Genomic DNA, 8,892 nt, shown 5'->3' with positions numbered 1-8,892 from the left:
CTGGTAGCTATGCCACTGGTATTTTTTTAAAAAGGAGCAGGGTCACCCATGGTTAACAGGTTTCAGTTGATCTTACAGACTAAGAACAGACTAAAAAGAAAGAATGGGTAGATTACTTCTGAAAGATTATGCATTGAAAAAATGTTATGAATATCAGAGGAGCATTATTCACTACTGTGCCAGAAGATGAGCCTCAGGTTGGAAGGCAATCAAAATATGTTTCAGAAAGAGCTGCCTCCTCAAAGTACAGTCACCTAATTTTTGGGACAGTTTTTCACGGTGGCTTTATTCACCTTCTTTAAAAACATTTTTCTAGGTTTTAATATTTTCTGCTTTATTTTCTATTGAAGTTTTTCCTCTTTATTATTGTTGTTAGTGTTTCTTTTGTGATTTTTTTTGGGGGGTGGGGGCGGGTATGGTTTTCCATATATGAAATCCAGTATAGGTAGACAGTAACTGGATAAATGGTTTCTTGGGAGGCTGGGGGAGAATAGAAAGCTAACAACAATGAGTACAACAAAAAAGAAAATGTTCTAAAATTGATTGTGGTGATAATTGTACAACTTTTCTTAACATGACTGAATTATTGAGTTATATGGTATGTGAATTGTATGCCAATAAAACCATTAAATAATAATTATGAAACTGAAACATCTTATGACATAGATGATCTAGAGTAGAGGACAATATGCAGTGAATTCAGTCAAACAGAAAAGGGCAAATATTGCATGAGACCAGTTATAAAATAATTAAAATTACAGTTTTTATACCAAAAGAAACACACTTTGGTGGTTATCCGTGTTGGGAGGGGAAAAGAAGGAAGGAAAATAAGAGGGCAGGAAATACAGGTGTCCATTAATGAAGGGGGAAAAATACCTGATTAATGGGAAGTGAAAAACAAAACAAAACTGAGGGATGCCGGACAAGCTAATGGGAGAGTTAAGTCGTTAATGTGGAGTACAAAAATGATGATCTGACAGACAACAACTCCCCCACCACCTAATTTATTGTTAAAGTTTGACTATTGTTATTTTTAATGTGAAGCTATTATTTCTCAATATATCCTCCATCTAGGTCAATGCCCTTTGGAAGGTAGAGTTTCCATAAGCTTCCCTCAGAGAATTCTGTGCTTTTAGATTTGCACCAGCTCAAAACAGTGTCCTTGAGGGATTGGAAGTATAGCCCTGTTCAGTGTGGTGAGTTTTGGGAACAAGAAGAAGTCTGGTGAGGCGTGGTCAGGGCTGTGGGGTGGATGCAGTAAGTTTAATCAATGAAATCATCATAGGATAAGTCTTGCTACCCTCGAAAAATGAGCAAGGCTATTGTACCCAAGGGGACTGGGGCGGGGGGAGAAATTCTTGGGTACAATTCTCCTGCCCCGCCCCCACCCCCTTTTCTACCAAAGCAGTTTTCAATTATCTAAAATCTTCTTTCTAGTAAAGCCCTATGAATGGCCTATGCCTTTCAAGGAAATCTATCAATATCACTCCCCAAATAGTTGTCATACATAACCTTCAGAGTTGACCCGCTGCCTTGACTTTCACTTGCTCAGCAGATCCCCTCAGAAACCAGTTTTCATGAGATTGATAAATCCCAGAATCATTTTCAGATGTGCTTTATTCCATAAAACATCGTCATTTGCGTCAATCTTACCCAAAATACTGGTCTTTGTACAATGTTTTTGGCAACCATTGAGCCTAAACCTGGCTGCAGTTAAGATGTTCTCTTAAGTAGCAGATGGACATTGGGCCTCCACTCAACTACTCCCTCAGTGCAAAAACACTTTATTCTATTAAACTGGCATTTCATGATGCCCACCTTCCTGACACAATTGCTGAAGACAAAGTGGGTGCATAAGCAAATGTGATGAAGAAAGCTGATGGTGCCCAGCTATCAAAAGATATCGCATCGGGGGGTCTTAAAGGCTTGAAGATAAACAAGTGGCCATCTAGCTCAGAAGCAACAAAGCCCACATGGAAGAAGCACATCAACCTGTGTGACCACGAGGTGTCGAAGGGATCAGGTATCAGTCATTAAAGAACAAAAAATCTTATCATGATAAATGAGGATGAGTGCAGAGTGGAGGCTCAAAGCCCATCCGTAGGCAACTGGACACCCCCTTACTGAAGGGTTGTGGGAAGGAGATGAGCCAGTCAGGGTGCAGGGTAGCAACGATAAAACATATAACTTTCCTCTGGTTCTTAAATGCTTCCTCCCCCCACTATCATGATCCCAATTCTACCTTACAAATCTGGCTAGACCAGAGGATGTACATTGGTACAGATAGCAACTGGAAACACAGGGAATCCAGGACAGATGACCCCTTCAGGACCAGTGGTGAGAGTGGTGATGCCTGGAGGGTGGAGGGAATGTGGGATGGAAAGGGGGAACTGATTACAAGAATCTATGTATAACCACCTCCCCGGGGGATGGACAACAGAGAAGTGGGCGAGGGGAAACGCCGGACAGTGTAAAATATGACAAAATAATAATAATTTATGAATTATGAAGGGTTAATGAGGGAGGGGGAGTGGGGAGGGAGGAGGAAAATGAGGAGCTGATATTAAGGGCTCAAGTAGAAGGTAAATGTTTTAAGATTGATGACGGCAACAAATGTACAAATGTGCTTGAAACGATGTATGCATGGATTGTGATAAGAATTGTACGAGCCTCCAATAAAATGATTTTTTTTAAATTAAAGAAAAAAAAAGAAACTCTGGTACATACACACAATGGAATACTACACATCCCTCAAAAATAGTGAGGAAACTTTGAAGCATCTCATCTCGTGAAAAGATTTGGAGGATATTATGCTGAGTGTAGATAGTGTACTTAACCAAGAATAAAAGGTTAAGTACAACACGAGTCCCCTGAGGTAAGTTGAAACAGTGGAATGAGCACAAGGGAAAACATGCACAACACAAAATCCCCAGGCTGAGGACCAGATATTCTAGCAAGAGCCCAACCAGAGCCAATGATCCATATGTTATCAACACCAGATTTGGATAGTACTTGTGCCGAAAGACACCCCCTCCTCCCATATGCCTTTAAGGTCCCGAGGTCCGGGGGAAGAATAATAATGGCAATGGGGGGTTCAGGGCAGTAGTCCAACCAAGGGGAGCATCTTGTATTCCCACAGGAAAAGGAGAGTAAAAGTGGACCTCATTCTGGTGTGCCAATTCACGGGGGCAATATTACAGGAGCAGCTCATTCCCAAAGATGACTGCAGGGCTGGTCTCAGCTTGAGAGGAGACATGCGCAACCTGGATGACAGCGCCTCAGAGGACGGCTCTGAAGACAGTTCAGGAAGAGTGGCCCGTCTGACCCATCCACCTGGGGCCAAATCAAGATGGTAGTGCAATAGACCAATGCGTGCGAAACCACAAAGTCCCCCCAAAACCTCAAGTGTAGACTTCTGACTGGGGGGGTACCACTTGGCATCCCTTCTGAACTGGATGTGGATTAATCACAAGGAGGCTACACTGAAAGACTAAAGTTGTAACTGTGGGGGGAGGGGTGATACTAGACCACTCCATCCTTGATTGCTAAAATGACAACATGGACCTACAGGGTTTTGGCCTTTTGGACTTGATTACTGAAGATTAAAAGCATGCATGAGTGGTTAGGTAAGCGAGACCTGGGATAGGTAACTCTGTAAGAAATGAGATGATGTGGGTTTTTTTTTTTAATAGTTTTATTAGAGGCTCATATGACTCTTATCACAATCCATACATACATCAATTGTGTAAAGCACATTTGTATATTCATTGCCCTCATCATTCTCAAAATATTTGCTCTCCACTTAAGCCCCCGGCATGGCATCAGGTCCTCATTTTATCTGCTGTCATTTGTGTGTGTGTGTGTGTGTTTGGTGTTTATCTATACAAGTAATCCAGGATAGGCAATGTTATGGAGACAGTGACTGGACTGATGACTCCTGGGGGTGATAAGATAGCAGGAGAGGGTGGGAGGGGAGCAGGTAGCCAATAAGGATGGGTATAAGAAAATATAAGTGCTCTAAAATTGTTGGGGAGGAGAGTTGATGGATGTAAACAAATGAATGGTATCTGAGAGGAATTGCTGAAATGTGAGTGGGTAAACATAACTGTGGAGTAGTAGGGGGGAAAATGAAATAAAATTAACACACATGTAACTAGGAAGCAGATGGACTTTGGGCTTCTACTTATATCCTGCCTCAGTACAAGAACAGTTTGTTCTAATAATTTGGCACTGTATAATCACCTTCCTGACACAATCACTGAAGACCAAAAGGGTGCATAAGCGAATATGGTGAAGAAAACTGATGTTGCCTGGCTATCAAAAGATAAAGCGTTTGGGGTCTTACAGCAGGGAAGCAACGAAGCCCACATAGAGGTACACCAGCCTGTGTGATCATAATGTGTCAATGAGAAGAGGTATCAGAAGTTGAAACACACAACCAACTCGTGAAGGGGCGGTGATGTAGTGGAGACCCTAAACCCACCTGTAAGATAATTGGACAGTTGCTCACAGAAGGGCCACACTGGTGTGATAAATCCAGGGTGTGGAACGGCACCGATAAACCACATATTTACCCGCTAGTTTTAAAATATTTCCTCCCCTTACTATTAAGGCTGTTATTTTAGTTCATTAATCATATTAGATTTGAGTATGTTCATTTATATATTTAAGATCACTTGGTACATGAAAATAAAAAATAGCTAACTTTGCAGAAACAGTAATAGGAGTAATGGTTCCCTGAGGGTATGGGAAGGGGTAGGGTGCAGGGAAGAATGGGGCGCTGATAGCATTCATGAATTTGTAACTCCACGTGATAGGGTTGAACTACAGCAATGTCCAAGGGGGTACCCCCCCCCCCACAAAAAAAAGAGCCCCACTGGGCGGAGCTTTCGTAGTTTGCATTTTTCCCACCAGGCAAGCATCTAGCAACTGGCTCTGAGACAGTTCACGTAGTGGTGTCGCCTGGGAAGGTTCTCTCTGGTCATAGTGATTTTTTTTCATAAAAGCCGTTTTGCTGGAACCTCGTTTTTTGTGATGGCTGATTTCAGAGAACGGGATCCAGCTGTGAAATTTTGTTTCCTGCTTGGGAATAATGCCGCAGACACTCTTGTGATGTTGAACACAGCTTACAAGGGCAGTGCTATGGGAAAAACTCAAGTTTTCTCCTTCGAAAAAAGTGAAATGTGGATTGATGACAAACATCGTTCTGGATGTCCCTCAACTTCCTGTAGTGCATTTGGAGTTCATTCCACCAGGTTAAACAAGCTTTCTATTTAGAGGTTCTGAAGATTACATAACACTGTGGGACAAAGAAAGGCCTGATTTGTGACAGATGGGGGCTGGTTTTGCCACAATGCACCTGCTCATGCAGCCCTCGGTGCGCCAGTTTTGGGCAAAAACCAGCATGCCTCTCTTGCCCCACACACCTTACACACCTGACCTCGCTCCATGAGGTTTCGTTTCCACGAATGAAGAGGGACAGGAAAGGACACCAATTTGAGTGTCAAAGTGGTGAAGAACAAAACAAGGGAGGTGCTGTCAGCCTTCCAGATGAGTTTAAATGTTTCTAAGAATGGAATCGCAGATTTGACAAGTGTATTAAGTGTAATGGAGAATACTTTGAAGGTGCTAAGGTTGTCTTATTAAAAAAAATTTAATATATTGTTTGGGGGAGGAATTCTGGCTTTTGGGGGGTACCTCCTCCTATGTGAATGGATATATTGGATTGTGTAAGATGTGTCAATAAAACTATTTTATATATATATAAAATATATAAATACATATAAAAGAAAAACATAAAGGGAGAAAACTAGAACCATAGAAAGAAAAAGGAAAATCAAAGAAAAGGATGAAAACAAATGAAGTGAGATAAACGGAGAGAGAACCAGGAAGAGGAGGCACCAGGTTGGGTCTAAATCTTTTACCACCCATAGAGCTATTGGGGCAGGAGGGGGATGGGAGAGGATTTGACTGCCCAGTCCTAGATGAAGTTCCTGATGGCTCAGATAATGGCTGAGGATATGATGCCGATTCCTGGAGAAATATTTTTAGGCTCAATGGCAGCTGTGGTTATGGAGTGTTTGCATGTCTAGAGGTGGTCAGAAATCTAGCCCAGTGTGCTCTATTGGTTTGATGAGGCAGAGTTCGCATGCCTCCAGATGGGGGTGATATAGTGTGGGGTGCACCTGGTGATGGATCCATGAGGGTGTGGCTGACCCAGGCAGACCAAGGGCTACATGCCCTGGGGTGGGGTGGTCAGCAGTGTCACCAGCTGCCGAGTAGGTGAGGCTGACTACACTCTGGTCACCCACGGGGTGGGAGACCAAGGGAGGATCCCATCTTTCTCATCTCCAGTGTTTCAATCCACTACATGCAAAAGTTCAAGATGGCTGCACTGTGTCAGGCCGGCCAACAATTTGCCCGTCCGTCTCTTCTCTTGTCACTTCCACTCAGCTTCTTCTCCTAGTTCAAATTCAATCCATTTCTCCATCCTTGCCACTGAAGCTCAGAGTTCTAAGATTTCCATGTGCGTCTGCGTCATCTGCTCTCTGTTGTAGAGCAGTGGTTCTCAACCTTCCTAATGCCAGGGCCCTTTAATACAGTTCATGTGATGGTGACCCCCTCAACCATAAAATTATTTTTGTTGCTACTTCATAACTGAAATTTTGCCACTGTTAATGAATCTGGCGACCCCTGTGAAAGGGTCGTTCGACCCCCAAAGCAGGTTGAGAACGGTTGTAGCGGTCTAAGGAGTGGGTGTGCCAAGTTATCCATTATCTTTCCATTCTAGTTTTGCATGGGCTTTGTAAAGCCCCTTGAATATTAACATGCCACTGGAAGAGCTCACCTTTATCTGTAGAGAAGATTACATAATGGTGCATCCAGTCAGTGGGACAGAATGCTTACTTTGTAGCCATTCAAAAGAATAAGGTATGTCCCCTCTCAGAATGATGCACACAATATATAATCATTCGTAAAAAGCAAGTGGTTGAATAAAATCTATAGTGTGATCTGTTTCATAAAAAAATAGGACATACACATTTCAATGTTAATAAAAATATTATAGTTTATACGGACAACAAAGAAAAACTCAGATTTTTAAATGTGGTAGGTTATAGGAAACACAATAAACACACTCTTGGGAATGCGGAACAGACTAGAAATCAAAGAGGCTTTTATTAAAAAACAAACATGAAACACTTGTCAAATGTGGTTTATTTTCCAGGAAACTTTTGGGTTCTCTTCTCCATTTTGTTTTCTGAAACTTTAGAAGTCACATCTCTAAATGAAGACATCCCTTCTAATTACAATCTGTTACAGTATGTTAAACTAAGACTAGACTTTACTTAGATTACCATTTGATTTGGTAGCACAATTATGAGTGCAATTTCGGTAATAATTAGATGTTATGGGAGACTGACAAAGAAAACCTACCAGCAAGTACACAACTTATCAGAGGAAAGAACTTTCGTGATACTGTCTTTATAACAGCCACTGGTTTGTTTGTAAGCTAGTAAGTTCTTTTCCCCTCCTTTTTTTTCTTTTTTGAAGCAAGGGTTGGTTATAAAAATAGTTTTTTAAACCAAAGCATCAATACAAAAATGAATTATGCTTGGGATGTTACCAGAGGTCTACATTTTGCTGAGTGTACAGGTTTCTATAGGTTTCTCTAGTGATAAACTTCTAAATTAATCTAAAACACATTATAGAATTAGTACTGGATTTTTCCAGTCTTTCAAATCCTTTGTAAAACACAAAAACTAAGCAAACTTTAAATATGGAAATCCATTTACATTTAGGGATAATGGGAGAGATACAGGTAAGAAAAATCAATTAAAATATAACAATTCAAGAAATCATCCTCTGGGGGAGGGGGGAACAGAAATATTACACTCAACATTTTAATAATAAAGATATGAAAAAATGCTAAATGCTAGTTAAAAATCTACTTGACATATTTAAAGCAACATGAAACATGTCGCCAACAATCACAAAACATCATTCAATTTACAGGTATGAAATTACTTTGAAAAATGACAGGTTGAAATGAAGCAGCTGACTCTCAATTCTTTTTTAAAGTTTCTCTTTTTTAAGTAAACCCTCAGTTTTATACTTATTAATTTAAAAAGGGAGCATAGTTGTTTTCAAGGAAGAAAAGAATATCTAAATCTTTTTCTATTAAAAAATACACTCATGATTTGAATTGTAAAAACTGAAGGCTACCCTCCCTTACTTGTATTCATTACAGCTGTCTGAAAGAGCAGAAATGGTATCAAGGCTTTAAATATTATACTAATCATAAAATTACAAATGAACCCTCTACTGTTTACATAAAAGGTGTTCCTAAAAACTTACTTGTAATTCAAATATATACTAGATGAATCAGTAATTTTATAAAGAGTCTCTGTAAAATAATTATTTATGCTTTAGATTAATGTCTGAAATTTTGTTACTAGAAAAGGCACATAGTGTTTAAGTTTATCTTTATTGAAATGATATAAAAAGCTGACAAAATACTCTTCAGTGCATTAGGAGACAATTGTCATTTTAAGCAGATTTTTTTTAACATTTCATAATTTTAACATCCCATTATATAATTATACTTGATAAAAAAGAATATCAGATTCAGATATAAGCATAACATGAAATATTATGCAATAAAAATTAATGTCAATCATTCTGTTTGTTTTAATTCCTAGTTTTCCAATCTTGCTTGCTTGTTCATAGGTAGACCTATCCTTGCTTGGCAGCACAGTATCAGAGGGATGAACTGGTCCTTGTTGCTCTAATTATAGTTGGATTTGTCAGTTATGACTCATCCCTAATGCTCTTTAAGCCGGTATACAAGAAATACTTCAGCATTCTAATTATTTCCCTTAGCCGTGTACATTT

The sequence above is a fragment of the Echinops telfairi genome, unplaced genomic scaffold (genome assembly GCF_000313985.2).
Source record: "Echinops telfairi isolate 266 unplaced genomic scaffold, ASM31398v2 ScPeMD7_24;HRSCAF=84, whole genome shotgun sequence".
Taxonomy (NCBI): Eukaryota; Metazoa; Chordata; class Mammalia; order Afrosoricida; family Tenrecidae; genus Echinops; species Echinops telfairi.
Note: the sequence above shows the minus strand (reverse complement) of the source record.